This window comes from Oncorhynchus masou, chromosome 10 (assembly GCF_036934945.1).
Source record: "Oncorhynchus masou masou isolate Uvic2021 chromosome 10, UVic_Omas_1.1, whole genome shotgun sequence".
NCBI classification, from domain to species: domain Eukaryota; kingdom Metazoa; phylum Chordata; class Actinopteri; order Salmoniformes; family Salmonidae; genus Oncorhynchus; species Oncorhynchus masou.
Genome location: NC_088221.1, coordinates 10399066 through 10415283, shown reverse-complemented (window position 1 = coordinate 10415283; position 16218 = coordinate 10399066). Strand labels below are relative to the sequence as shown.

The 16218-nt window shown below is 39.7% G+C and overlaps 1 protein-coding gene across 2 annotated transcripts in view; it reads left to right on the top strand.

Moving 5' to 3' along the window:
• Positions 1-1079: 1079 nt before the first annotated feature.
• Positions 1080-16218, top strand: part of adarb1b (adenosine deaminase RNA specific B1b) — a 164720-nt gene continuing 149581 nt past the window's right edge. For both annotated transcript variants that reach the window (XM_064975793.1, XM_064975790.1), the window contains exon 1: positions 1080-1346. The gene's annotated coding sequence lies outside the window, so the exon portion shown is untranslated. The remainder of the gene's footprint in view (positions 1347-16218) is intronic.

Below are 16218 nucleotides of genomic sequence, written 5' to 3'. Positions count from 1 at the left end.
TATGTTTTGAAATAGCGTCTTATTCCTCATCTGGGATGAGACTCGTATTAAATCTGTTTTCGTAAACTCAACCAAATTCAACCAGATTATCCGCTTTATTTTGGGGGCAAGTGCTAGTGATATATTTTGAACAACACACATTCATGGTTAAGTAATTGGAGCCTATTGGGCATAGACTACAATTTCTCAGACACCCAGTGCACAGTTGTTAATGAATTTGATGCAAATGAGAAGAAGCAAAACACTAATTTTGTGAATTTAGTGGAAACCTGCCCATTTGTAACCAGAATGGTGACAAGCGTTTGATGTTACACTTCTGTAATTACAAACTGCAATTACTACCAGGTGCATGTTGTTATTACATTGAACCTGAGAGTTGTTAGAGTTAACTACAATACTTGTTACAGAATAATTACACATGTAATTACACTGTAAAAGGACCCCTTAAAATGAAGTGTTACCAAGTTGTTCTATATAATGTGGAAATAAACATATCTCATATCTCACACTTACAAGCTAAACATTTATGTGTGTACATTGTACAATCAATTGGTGAGAGAGAGCCTCTACATTCATGTATATATATATATATATATATATTCACTGTATCCACTGGGCACACAATGGTTGAATCAACGTTGTTTTTCACGTCACCAACGTGGAATAGACGTTGAATTTACGTCTGTGCCCAGTGGGTATAGGTCTACTACATGAATTGCGGCAAAGTTGGTTCCTGTTCGTCACATCTTTGGTCACGTTCGCGTGGGTCAAACAAAAATACCCTAATTGTTTCACAATAGAGCCTCCGACAAAGCAGGATGAAGTTGCTGAAGAGCAAATGCAGAAACTTGCATTCTACTGTAGTCAACACTTAATGACCTTTGATCACATGATGTTTGTTAAGTGCATGCAGTCGATATGTAGGATCAAGTCGGAACATTTTATCCCCATAATGCAACACATTAAAGACAGTGAACAATGGTCACCGACTTGACAAAAGTGATTCGCTCGAACGTACCCTGTGCGTCCGATTAATTTGACAGGCATGCACATGCGCAGTTCAGCACGACAGACCGATAGATCCGATTACGTGTTTTTCTGCATTCACACTGTCCTGTTTATCTATCCTTCCCATTGCTTGCGCCGGAGGACCGACACCGCTCGAGGAACATAGCCAGTCTGTCTGTATTGCGGCGTGTGCATGCAACTTTACGAGCGGCGCTTTCAAGCCAATTAATTCTGCAACCCATAAAACATACAAGAGGCGCTCTTTGCTTTTAAATTGAACGGATGACGAGCACCTCTTTCATGGAACTGAAAGCTTCCCTTGTAATTGCAACACTACTGTAAGTATTGACGTCTTCTCCGTGTGACGGATGGTATGCTTGGGTTCCGGGTGTGTTTATTTAATATGTTCTTGTAGACAGCGTACAAACATGGCTCTTGCCTTAAATGTAGTCAACCCTATTTAATACAAATGTGCACCTTAGTACATTGAGCTGACGTTATCATGTTGTGTTCGGCTGTCGTGTCTGCTAGTTGCGAATATACAGTATACTACAATGAAGATCCAGGGAGACCGCATGTGCAGAGCCGCAGTTTAATGAAAGGGATACATTGTAACGTTCTTTTGGCGGGGAACTCCACACGATTAGTTGACGGAATGGCTAGTTGTTCAGTTGAGCGCTGTCAGTTGAACAGTTCGCTTGGTGAGAAAAATATTCGATTTTCTCTAGATTTCGTATTTGAAGTAGGCTACCAAGCCATGGTCCGTTTTTGACCTGTAATAGATAGCATTTGAAAAGTCATGGCGTTTGAACAAAATTAGATACGATTCAAAATGGAGCCAAGTTTCCCCCGAATAAAACGAAAGCACCAAATTGAAATGTGGTAGGTTACGTTGCTAAATTGTGTGCCAGGCTATTATAGCCCATGAACAACCTGCCTTATGGGTTTTCAGAAGGACACTTATGTAGGTTAAATCACAGCATGGTTGGGCGTTGTTGTGGTCAACCATTTGATGTAAATGAATAATGTATAGCCTATAATATAGGCTACAGTATTGGTTCAAGAAATGTGTGGTGTTCTTGTTGAATTAAATACTGTATTTGGTACTAATGGGTGTTTGAAGTTATGTATCGTCATTCCCGCCACAAGAATAAATAAAAAAATCAATAGTGTATCGAAATTTCGACACACTGTCTAAAAATATTGAGACTATCAGAACATGTCTAGATAGTAGATCAGACATATAGGACATGCTTATTCATTTGTAGAATTGTGTGGCGATTTAAATCGCAGAGATCAGCACAGCCTGGACGCAGGCATACATGTGGCAAGCTGGCATTTGCCCCAGCACTTTTGATTTGGTTTAATAAGAACAAAATATTGACACAAAAGTGTTGAAAAGAGGGACAAAGTACTGTTGTTCAGACTGATTCGCCTCATGATTTGTCAACTCGTGCACAATTAATCTGTTGTAGTCTGATCAACTGTAGCCTATTGATAACAACTACAGCTGCATGTAGTCTAGAGAAGCCTATGCCCGTTGACCCCCTCTGGGGAATCGAAGCGGTCATGTATTTATTTGTGTTTAAAAAAATGTGAATGTTATCAAATTTGGTTTATAATTTCGGATGGCTAGCCAAACTTTTCAATCCAACATTGCCTTTAGTTAATCAATCAACACAATAGTGATGACATACTGGGTGAGTAACTTTTTAATTACTGATGCAAAGGCCTACACAATGCAACCCTGCATAAAGCAAGCTCAGCCCTGTTCTGTTGTCCAAACGCAGTTGTTGTCTCTGTATGTGTAAAGGATCCCATGTAAGTTTAGTTTTGAAATATAATTCAAGGTTGCTGCAGTTTAACAGTGTTTTAATGTTTTCATCCCAGAAAAAACAAACGTGACCTGATTCGAAAAATTAGCCCATAGCCCATATAAAACCGTTTTTACATCTGATGTATTAGTATGTCATACCCGGCAACTAGGGTCCGGAGGTTTCCCTGGTTCAGTTAGCCAACCAGATCAGGACAAACTCTGTTTCTTAGGAAAAACAATTCCCCCCGCCCCTCTCCAACCACTCTGGGATGCCACCTCTAATATCACAACATAATGTTACAAATGAAGTAACATATCCAAAAAGTATGGCAGTGTTTCCCCTAGAATTTCTTTCAGTAGCGGGGGTTGAGTCTTCCTTGGTCATACATCTATATATACAAAAATATGTGGATATTTATATGGAGTTGGTCTCCCCTATGCTGCTATAATAGCCTCCAATCTTCTGGGAAGGCTTTCTACTAGATGTTGGAACATTGCTGCAGGGACTTGCTTCCATTCAGTCACAAGAGCATTAGTGAGGTCGGCCACTGATGTTGGGCAATTAGGTCTGGCTCGAAGTCAGCGTTCCAATTCATCCCAAAGGTCTTCGATGGGGTCAAGTTCTTCCACACCGATCTCAATAAACCATTTCTGTATGGACTTCGCTTTGTGCATGGGGGCACTCTCATGCTGAAACAGTGCTGGCATTGTGCTGTGTGACATCTGCACATTTTAGACTGGCCTTTTATTGTCCCCAGCACAAGGTGCACCTGTGTCATGATCATGCCGTTTAATCAGCTTGATATGCCACACCTGTCAGATGGATGGATTATCTTGGCAAATGAGAATTTCTCACTAACAGGGATGTTAACAAATTTATGCACAAAATACAAGAGAAACAAAGCTTTTTGTGCATATTGGAACATTTTGGGGAGATTTTATTTCAGCTCATGAAACATTTCTATTTCTATTCAGTGTAATAAAAAATGAAATGTCAATAAGTATTCAAACCCTTTGTTATGGCAAGCCTAAATACATGTATGTTCTGGGGTAAAAATGTGCTTAACAAGTCACATAATAAGTTGCATGGATTCACTTGAGTGACTACTGAATCTATGTACCCCACACATACAATTATCTGTAAGGTCCCTCAGTTGAGCAGTGAATTTCAAACACAGATTCAACTATAAAGAACCACAAAGACCAGGGAGGTTTTCCAATGCCTCGCAAAGCAGGGCACATATTGGTAGATGGTTCAAAATACAAAAAAAGCAGACATGGAATTAGGGCTGACCCCATTTAGTTGACTGGTCGATTGTTTGGTCGATAGGCTGTTGGTCGACCAACATTCCTTTATTCGAGCAGTAGCAAAAAAAAAAAAATCATGGTGTACAAGACAAAATAAATCAACCAGGCCTGATTCATGCCTGTCTGAGTGGACTGATCCATTGTTGAGGCTGTGTGGATGGCACAGTCCATCAGTCTTTTTTATTTTTAAAATTTAACTAGGCAAGTCAGTTAAGAACAAATTCTTATTTTCAATGACGGCCTAGGAACAGTGGGTTAGCTGCCTGTTCAGGGGCAGAACGACAGATTTGTACCTTGTCAGCTCAGGTTACTAGTCCAACGCTCTAACCACTAGGCTAGGCTGCTGCCCCTGAGACATGTTCTATTGAAATTGTATATGTTTATATTATGTAAGAACAATGGTGCAACACAAATAAAAAATATTTTATAACAAATGTGCTTTCTCCTATGTTGGATAGTGGTCGCTGTCCGCGGTTCTGAAACACATCAGTGCGCTGTTGAATTCATGCCTTTTCCTAGACCATGTTGCTAAGTTCATAATAGGAAAGTTAACCAGCATATTTGTGTAGAGAACAATGCGGCGGAGTTAGGAGACAGACAAGAAAATAGCCCTTGCCTTAATTGTCTAAGAAAAGTGAGGAGAGGAAACCAACTTAATTAGGTCTATAATCAATAGCACAACTGTTAAATGTGCCTGGCTTTATAAATCATCCATATACATCTACAGAAATAAGACAGATCATGATTCTGTTGCCTATTTGACTGCTTGTTTAATAACCTACTGATTCCATGAGCACCAAACCTCAGCAACCATATGTCGGATAAACAATTTCACAAATTCTGATATGAAAAAAAAACTTTGCTATGCTGTAATAAAAGCTTTACAAACCAGCCTCTCTGGTATGATTTATAATGTATTTAGTGTTGTTTACACTGTTGCAAATTGTCAGAAATTATATTAATAATAATAACCCTCCTTTTTCCTTGAGCTCCTTCTTATTGTTATTATTACTATTATTATTATGATCATAATTATAATAAAAGCAATGTCATTATCATTAGTAGGCTTAGTATAGCAGCCTAGTATAGCCACCATAGAGCTGAGCTGCATCCTGATTAGTCTTAATACCGTAACTTACTTAGGCCTATATTTCAATACTTATATAGGTCACTGTATCAATCAATCATTTATTCGTTCATGTCATCACACAGCATATGAGTCTTTCATGATTTGAAATGCAATCAAGCATTTTAGTTTTAAAATAAAATAACAGTGACCATTGAATATTTAGCGTAAACGATTCCATTTCGGGGATTGCATTCACAAATGAATGCAACTGTTTTTAGTCTTTGCTGTAATAATGACTTTACCTTAAAAACATTTATATATATATATATATATATATAACAGACACACTGGTATGCTTATAATGTATTTAGTATTGTTTACATTGTTCCAAATGGTCAGAAAAATTATATCGTAATCTAACATGACCTGTTTGGCACACATAATATGCATGCAGCGCTTGCTCCTTACCTTCTTTTTCTTGATCTCAAGTATTTTCCACAACTAGTCAAATGTATTCCACACATCTGACTTCCCCTTTACCTCCTGAACAACCAGTAAACATTCTCCCATTTCAAGTTTATTTCTTACGTACATGTGCCTCGTAAAGAGAGCAAGGAATGTTTTTCCAAAGCAATTTAGGGATTTCGGTAACATCACTTTTCAGTCAGAAATGGCTGTAATTGCAGTGTATTTGGAAAGTAATCAGACCCCTTCCAATTTTCCAAATTTTGTTACGTTACAGACTTATTCTATAATTGATTAAATAAAATCAATCTACAAAAAATACCCCACAATGACAAATCGAAAACAGTTTAATTTGTTTTGTGCAAATTTATAAAAAACTGAAATACCTTATTTACAGTTTTCAGACCCTTTGCTATGAGACTCGAAATTGAGCTCAGATGCATCTTTTTTCCATTGATCATCCTGTTTCTACAATTTCATTGGAGTCCACCTGTCGTAAATTCAATTGATGTTTTGGAAAGCCATACACCTGTCTATATAACGGTCCCACAGTTGACAGTGCATGTCAGAGCAAAAACCAAGCCATGAGGTCGAAGGAATTGTCTGTAGAGCGCCGAGGCAGGATTGTGTTGGCACAGATCTGGGGAAGGGTACCAAGACAACTTGGAAGATTTGAAGGTCCCCAAGAACACAGCGGCCTCCATCATTCTTAAATGGAAGAAGTTTGGAAACACCAAGACTCTTCCTAGAGCTGGCCACCCGGCCAAACTGAGCAATTGGGGGAGAAGGGCCTTGGTCAGGGAAGTGACTAAGAATCCGATGGTCACTCTGACAGAGCTCCAGAGTGCCTCTGTGGAGATGGGAGAACCTTCCAGAAGGACAACCATCTCTGCAGCACACCATCAATCAGGTGTTTATGGTAGAGTGGCCAGACGGAAGCCATTCCTCAATAAAATGGCACATGACAGCCCACTTGGAGTTTGCCTAAAGGCCTCAAAAGGACTCGCAGACCATGAGAAACAAGATTTTCTGGTCCAATGAGAATGCCAAGCATCCCGTCTGGAGGAAGCCTGACTCCATCCCTATGGTGAAGCATAGTGGTGGCAGCATCATGCTGTGGGGATGTTTTTCAGCGGCAGGGACTGGGAGACTAGTCAGGATCGAGGGAAAGATGAACAGAGAAAAGTACAAAAAGATCCTTGATGAAAATCTGTTCCAGTGTTCAGGACCTCCAACTGGGGAAAAGGTTCACCTTCCAACAGGTCAACGACTCTAAGCACACAGCCAAGACAATGCAGGAGTGGCTTTGGTACAAGTGTTTGAATGTCCTTGAGTGGCCCAGCCAGAGCCCGGACTTGAACCCGATCGAACATCACTGGAGAGACCTGAAAATAGCTGTGCAGCGACACTCCCATCCAACCTGACAGAGCTGGAGAGGATCTGCAGAGGAGAATGGGAGGAACTCCTAAGACTCGAGGCTGTAATCGCTGCCAAAAGTGCTTCAACAAAGTACTGAGTAAAGGTTCTGAATACTTATGTAAATGTGATATTTCAGTCTTTTATATTTAATACATTTGCAAAGAAATGTACACCTGTTTTTGCTTTGTAATTATGGGCTATTGTGTGTAGACTGAGGGGGAAAAAACTATTTAAACTATTTCAGAATAAGTCAGTAATGTAACAAAATGTTGAAAATGTCAAGGGGTTTGAATTCTTTCCGAATGCATTGTATATTGCAGCTTCAGAAACACATTCTGTGGTGGTCGCTTCAGAAGGGAGGAGAGAGAAACAACGTGTGCTAGTCACACAGTCGCTTGCTGTCTTTTAAAAAAACACAGCGCAGCAAGTCTGAGCCAGGCCCGGCACTATCAAATCAATTGCAGTCTGATTCAGTCTAGTCATTTGTGTGTCTTAATTAACGAACATATTGTTTAAAGCATCAGACAAGCTCAGTGCATATAGTTGATTTTATTAAAACACATAGGATGTGTCTATATATAGAAAAATACACGTTTAAAAATCTCTTTTGAGCATGGTGAAGTTAGTAAATAAAATTTGGATGGTGTATCAATGCACCTAGTCCCTACAAAGATACAGGCGTCCTTCCTAACTCAGTTGCCGGAGAGTAAGTCAACCTCTCAGGGTAAGCATTGTATGTAAGCATTTCACCTGTTGTATTCGACACATGTGACAAATAAAATTTGATTTCCCCATGAGGCCAGTGGCGACTTTTATCGCTGTGATTGGAAAAAACTGAGGATGTATCAACAACATTGTAGTTACTTTACAATTCTAACCTAATTGACAGAATGTAAAGAAGGAAGCCTGTACAGAATAAAATATTTCAAAACATGTATCCTGTTTGCAACAATGCATTAAAGTAATACTGCTAAAAATATGGTAACGCCATTAACTTGTCCTGAATGCAAAGTGTTATATTTGCGCAAATCCAATACAACACATTACTGAGTACCACTCTCCATATGTTCAAGCATAGTGGTGGCTGCATCATGTTATGGGTATGCTTGTAATTGTTACAGACTGTGGAGTTTTTCAGGCTAAAAAATAAACAGAATGGAGCTAAGCACATGCAAAATCAGGAAAACCTGTTTCATTCTGCTTTCCACCAGACACTGGGAGATGAATGCAACTTTCAGCTGGACAATATCCTGAAGCACAATGCCAAATCTACACTGGGGCTGCTTATCAAGAAGGCAGTGAATGTTCTTGAGTGGCCAAGTTACAGTTTTAAATCTACTTGAACATCTTTGGCAAGACCTGACAACCAATTTGACAGAGCTTGAAGAAATTTGAAAACAATAATGGGCAAATGCTGCACTATCCAGGTGTGGATAGCTCTTGGAGACTTACCTGGGAAGACTCACAGCTGTAATTGCTGCCAAAGGTGATTCTAACATGTATTGGCTCAGGAGGTTGAATACTTATCTAATCAAGATATATGACCCACCACCTGGATTTGGTCCTTTGTAGCAAAATTTGAAATGTTTATTTTTTTAATTTGTACTTTGAATAAAAGTAGACTCCGAGCTAGAAAATGGTATATCATACACTGCAGTGGAGGAACATTGAGAAAGTAATTCTGCTTTGAAAGTTGATGAACTTGTAACCCCACTTTTGAGAAAATGGCCCTTGATTGTTTTGGTGTACCAGCTGGAGAGCTTTTTTTTTTTTTTTTTTTTTTTTTTTTTTTTACCTTTACACCTTTTCCTACACATATTCAGCATTGTTCACACCATCAGAAGCCTTAGCCCCACCAATGTCTTTAAGGATTCACAGTGTAGTAAACAGCCAAAGATTTCAAGACTAAAGGTGGTGAAAGTAGTAGTGAAAATAAACTTTATTTAGTATTTGGCCTATATCCTAATCTGACTTTGGTGCAGGTCATGTTGTTCTTCACATTACTGTCTCTGGTAAACACACACTATATCAACATCTGTTTATTTGTCACATGCACAGAATACAGAAGGTGTAAACAGTGCAGTGAAAGGGTTACTTGCATAGTGGAGTCTTTTGTTGAGACATGTAGCTAGCTAGCTAAACAATTAACCATAATCCCAACTCTAATGCCGCTTTCAAAACAACGGGGGGACTGACTGGGAAAATTAATAATTCCAATTTGTGACCTCGGGCCTCTTTCTAGAGCTCCTACACAGATCATAGACGTAATGTTAGCTAGCGAGCCAGCCAGTTGGTTAATTTAACTAGTTAGCTACATGCCTAAACAAATGTATGCTCCATGTACTGATGAGGAATTGAAAAACAGTATGGATGAAAGAGATGGGGCAAAAGGAGTGGCTAATAAGTCTGGCTGCACATCTGACTGGCTGACTTACTGCAAATTAAAAAATGATGTGATTAAACTCAAAAAAAAGAAGAATAACCATTATTATGAAGCCAAGATCAATGATATAAAGAATGATGGAAAAAAAACTTTGGAGTACTTCAAATTAAATTATGTGCAGAAAGACATTCAACTCCATCTTTCATCAAATCAGGTGGCTTATTTATCACAAAACCATTTGATGTCGCCAATTACTTTAATGATGATTTAATTGGCAAAGTGGGCAAACCTAGGCAGGAAATGCCAACAGTGAACAGTGAGCAATTGTATTCATGCATAAAAAACAAATAATGAAAGAAAAGCATTGCAAGTTTGAATTTTGTAAAGTTAGTGTGGGAGAGGTGGAAAAATGTATGGTTATCGATCAAAAATGACAAACCTCCTGGCATTGACAATTTAGATGGAAAGCTACTGAGGATGGTAGCTGACTCTATAGCCACTCATATCTGTCATATTTTTAATCTGAGCATAGAGGAAAGTCTTTGTCCTCAGGCCTGGAGGGAAGTCAAAGTAATTCCGCTACCCAAGAGTGGTAAAGTGGCCTTTACTGGTTCTAACAGCAGACCTATAAGCTTGCTGCCAGCTCTTAGCAAATTGTTGGAAAACATAGTATTTGACCAAATACAATGCTATTTCTCTGCAAACAAATTAACAACAGACTTTCAGCATGCTTATAGAGAAGGACACTCAACATGTACTGCACTGACACATCTGACTGATGATTGGTTGAAAGAAATCGATAATAAGAAGATTGTGCGAGCTGTACTGTTAGATTTCAGTGCAGCCTTTGATATTATTGACCATAACCTGTTATAGAAAAAACTTATGTGCTATGGATTTTCAAACTCTGCCATTGTGGATTTAGAGCGATCTATCTAATATAACTCAAAGGGTTTTCTTTAATGGAAGCTTCTCTAATGTCAAACATGTAAAGTTTGTGTACCGCAGGTCAGCTCTCTAAGCCCTTTACTCTTTTCTATTTTTACCAATGACCTGCCACTGGCATTAAACAAAGCATGTGTGGCCATGTATGCTGATGGTATACGCATCACCATATATGCATCAGCAACCACAGCTAATGAAGTCACTGAAACCTTTAACAAGGAGTTGCTGTCTGTTTTGGAATGGGTGGCCAGTAATAAACTGGTCCTGATCATCTCTAAAACTAAGAGCATTGTATTTTGTACAAATTGTTCCTTAAGCGCTAGATCTCAGCTGAATCTGGTAATGAATGGTGTCGCTGTTGAACCAGTTGAGGAGACTAAATTACTTGGTGTTCCCTTCAATTGCAAACTGTCATGGTCGAAACATATAGATTCAATGGTTGTAAAGATGGGGAGAGGTCTAGCCATAATAAAGAGATGCTCTGCTTTTTTTGACAAAAAGCAAGTTCTGCAGGCTCTAGTTTTGTCTAATCCTGATTATTGTCCAGTCATGTGGTCCAGTGCTGCAAGGAAAGACCTAGTTAAGTTGTAGCTGGCCCAGAACAGAGCAGCACATTTAGCTCTTAATTGTAATCAGAGGTTTGATATAAATAGTATGCATGCCAGTCTCTCTTGGCTAAGAGTTGAGGAGAGACTGACTGCATCACTTCTGCTTTTTATAAGAAGCATTGTGTTAAATCCCAAATTGTTTGCATAGTCAATTCACACACAACTCTGACACACACATTTATCCCACCAGACATGCCACCAGGGGTCTTTTCACAGTGCCCAAATCCAGAACAAATTCAAGATAGCGCACAGAATTATATAGAGCCCTTATTGCATGGAACTTCCTTCCATCTCATATTGCTCAAATAAACAAAATTAAATCAAATTTTATTAGTCACATGCGCCGAATACAACAGGTGTAGTAGACCTTACAGTGAAATGCTTACTTACGAGGCCCTAAAAAACAATGCAGTTAAAAAAAAAACAACTTTCAAAAATACAGATAAGAATAAGAAATAAAAGTAACAAGTAATTTAAAGAGCAGCAGTAAAATAACAATAGCAAGATTTATTCAAGTGACTATGCATAGATGATAACAACAGAGTAGCAGCGGTGTAAAAGAGGGGGGGGGGGCAATGCAAATAGTCTTGGTAGTCATATGATTATGTGTTCAAGAGTCTTTTATTACAACAATACTGGATGAACAATGATCACTTTTTTAAACTTAATATAATACATAAATAAAATCTATTTTGTCTTAAATAAATAATGAAAGATGCTCAATTTGGTTTAAATAATGCAAAAACACAGTGTTGGAGAAGAAAGTAAAAGTGCAACGTGTGCCATGTAAAAAGCTCATGTTTAAGTTCCTTGCTCAGAACATATGAAAGCTGGTGGTTCAATATTCCCAGTTAAGACGTTTTAGGTTGTAGTTATTATAGGAATTATGATGCGTCGACTATTTTTCTCTAACATTTGTATTTCATATACCTTTGACTATTGGATGTTCTAATAGGCACTTTAGTATTGCCAATCTAATCTCAGGAGTTGATAGGCTTGAAGTCATAAACAGCGCTGTGCCTCAAGCATTGCTAAGAGCTGCTGTTTGAATGAATGATTACGAGCCTGCTGCTGCCTACCACCGCTCAGTCAGACTGCTCTATCAAATATCAAAATCATAGACTTAATTATAATATAATAAACACAGAAATACGATAAATATGATCAAATCCGGAAACTATAATTTTGAAAACAAAACGTTTATTATTTCAGTGAAATACGGAACCATTCCGTATTTTATCAAATGGGTGGCAACCCTAAGTCTAAATATTGCTGTTACATTGCACAACCTTCAATGTTATGTCATAATTAATTAGAATTCTGGCAAATTAGTTTGCAACGAGCCAGGCGGCCCAAACTGTTGCATATACCCTGACTCAGCTTGCACTGAACGCAAGAGAAGTGACACAATTTCCCTAGTTAACATGCTAACATGAATGTATTTTAACTAAATATGCTGGCTTAAAAATATATACTTCTGTGTATTGATTTTAAGAAAGGCTTTGATGTTGATGGTTAGGTACATTTGTGCAAAGATTGTGCTTTTTTTGGCAATGCGCTTTTCTTAAATCATCACCCGTCTGGGGAAGTTGAAGTGGGCTGTGATTCGATGATAAATTAACAGCCACCGCATTGATTATATGCAACACAGGACAAGCTAGTTAACCTAGTAATATCATCAACCATGTGTAGTTAACTAGTGATTATGTGAAGATTGATTTTATAAGATAAGTATAATGCTAGCGAGCAACTTACCTTGGCTCCTTGCTGCACTCGCGTAACAGGTGGTCAGGCCATGACGATTAAATTTGTCGACCTCTAGTTTAGAAGCCTCTTGGACTTAGACTTGGCGGTCCGGCACCGCTTGCCGTGTGGTAGCAGAGTTTCGGTATACCGTGCAACACTAATTTGTAATTATTATGAGACCAGTTTCACCCAGGGGCAGAGAAAAACCCCAACATCGGGTATTTTTAGGGGTACATTTTTTGCCCTCGTCTGTTTACTATTTTCTCATTTGAAGGTGTCTAGTTGGATTGGAACCCATAATGATTGCTGTTGGTTTTTGTACATGAGGTATTTTGCCATAACCATAATGACAGGAGGCCTGTCAATCGACCTGGTGAGTAGGCTATGGATGACCTTCCTGTCTCGCATATGACAAAAAACACCCCACCCCACTCCATGTGGGGCTGAAATGTATTTATTTTCACCCTGACCTATATGGAGGCCAGTTCCGTGTAACTATTCCATGTGAATAGGACAACAATATTTGATACCTTTTACTACTCAGAATTTTCTCTGAAGATCTGTTTTCAGAACATGACTTAGGCCTTGGGCTTGACATAACTTGATTGCTGTGTACATAACTATGACAACCATAAACTCAATTTGGCACCTCAGGAGAGCCAGTGTAGGGACACAACGATGGCCTCGAGTCAAATGGGCCTGCAGAGACATGAAAGCAACCAGCAATAATGTGAATTACATTACATTAAATATGCTGGAGCTCGTGTTGTCACGATACCAGAATTTTGACTTCGATACCGGGTTTAGTACAGTGTATCACGATACTCGATACCGTCACGATACTTGATACCAAAACAATACCAAAACGATACCACAGCAAAAACGTATTAGCCAAAGTCATAGAATGGCACTTGATCCAGACAGATAAACTCAGCTACTGCTCTGTTCAATCGTTGGGCATCTTTTTCATTTCAATATCATTACATTTTAAATTTGATGTCAACATTTTTCAGAGACAGACATGTATGCATGAATTAATCAATTATACAATTAATTAGACTGGTTCAAAAAAAATCTAACTACATAACAACATAATGGTAACAATTTATTTGAATAGTAAATCTCTATTCATAAACTGGGTAAATCCATGTGTAGCCTAGGCCAATTCACAATACAGGTGAATGCATATTCAGTATGAGTGTGTGGATTCATTCATTGATTTCATGGGGCTAAAGTTGACAATCTGTTTCCCTTCCATTTGGGACTTATTTTTCTTGTACTGATTTGCATATAAGTAGCAATCTCTTATTTGTTAAGTTTGCGTTCCTGTCTCTTTAACACAGTAATGAGGTCATTCATGACAATGCACATGCCCACATTTTAGTTGTGTTTGATGAGGAAGTTTTGCCAATTTAGCGATTTTGTTTTCAGAATCTTCAGCGACTTTTATTGGTGAAACAGTATCGTGACAAATGTAGCTACTTTTTAAGGCTGCCTCGGCGAATTTTGGTTGATTGAGCGACTTCCTTGTTTGTGTATGGCGGCTCGGCTGAGTTTAGCTGTGTTGCTCTGTTCTGCTGTCCGCTAGGTCTCCCCTGCTCCGATCCGGCTGCTGCGTGTGTGCAGGTCACTTGCGCCCCTTCCTCTGCCTCTCTTCCCTCGCTCCCCCATCACTCTCCGCTCTAGCTCTTGGTCCTATCCCGGCTGCAGCAAGTGAATTTATTAAATCGGTTCCTTTGTTGTTAAATGACACCACAGCAATCCAAGGCATACTTCATAATTCTAGAAAAGTGGGGGTGACTGAAACGGAAATTAAATGCGGTAGATAAGTTTGAGGAGTGCATTTACTGGGCTGGAAGTATTGGCCTTTCAGTGGGTCTCTGGTAGTTGAGGGGTGGTGTATGTGTGTATGCGTGTATGTGTGTGTGTGTGTGTGTGTGTGTGTGTGGTCTAATTGTGTGGCAGTGTGTAGCCCAGGGAGGGAGGAACATGTTTTCGAGGGGGTTGTCAGTGGGGAAGGGGGGCTAGTTGCAGTGGGGGTAGGTTGGGATCGACGAGACCCCAGCTAGCTAGCGTGACTGAGACATCCTGCGCTCCCCGGAGGGCGCATCAGTGCTGCCCCATCACCCCGTCACCAAATTTTGCAGAGCAGGAAGCCGCAGGTTGGAGCCATTAATCATGCTGAATACATTTGGTTGTTGAGACTCTTACTGTTGCATCATTGTTTTTCAGCAAGATACAAAGAGAAAGCCCTCCAGAGATTAGAACATTAGTATAGCGAGGACATGTATTTTTTTTGCAAGCGGTTTCGTAACCTCTAACATCCACTGGAGATGGACCTTCAGTGAAAAATGGAAAAGGGCTAACGCACACGCCAGAGCCGGTTAGTGTCAGCTACTCGCTGTGACATCATGGTGCATGGGCACACACACACACACACACAGGGTCACCGCCACCGAGAGCCCTCTGTCCCACTGCCACCCAGACCCCTCCAGTCCACAGCCAGGCCAAGGACTGTTGGGGCTGGCTAATATCAGCCTTTACCACTATTTCATCGAAATATTATGGACTAACGTGGTGTGGGTTTCTGTTTAATAGGCTTACATTTTCACCGAAGTGCTCATATTGTGTGAAAGTAAAAATGTTGGATTTAGAATGTTGTTATTAGAAAATGAAAGACAGTTTGTTCAGGTCAAATCAATTTAAACCGTTGTCTTCCAGCATTAGGATTTCACAGAAGGATGTGTTTTGTTGCTAGATGGGCCACTGTAGTGCTGCACGCTATACGAAACTTCTGTACTTTTTCTAGACGAGCTACAGTGCATTCAGAAAGTATTCAGACCCCTTGACCTTTTCCACATTTTGTTACGTTACAGCGTTATTCTAAAATGGATTCAATAGTTTTCCCCCTCATCAATCTACACACAATACCCTAAAATGACAAAGCAAAAGCAGGTTTTTAGAAATGTTTGCACATGTATTACACATTTTTAACTGAAATATAACATTTACATAAGTATTAAGACCCTTTCCTCAGAACTTTGTTGAAGCAGCTTTAGCAGTGATTAAACTCGTCTCTTCTTGGGTATGACGCTACAAGCTTGGCACACCTGTATTTGGGGAGTTTGTCCCATTTTTCTCTGCAGACCCTCTCAAGCTCTGTGAGGTTGGATGGGGAGCGTAGCTGCACAGCTATTTTCAGGACTCTACAGAGATGTTTGATCAGGTTCATGTCCGGGCTCGGTCTGGGCTACTCAAGGACATTCAGAGACTTGTCCCGAAGTCACTCCTGCGTTGTCTTGGCTGTGTGCTTAGGGTTGTTGTCCTGCTTTAAGGTGATCCATCACCCCCAGTCTGAGGTCCTGAGCACTCTGGAGCAGGTTTGCATCAAGGATCTCTCTGTACTTTGCTCCGTTCGTCTTTCCCTCGATCATGACTAGTCTCCCAGTTC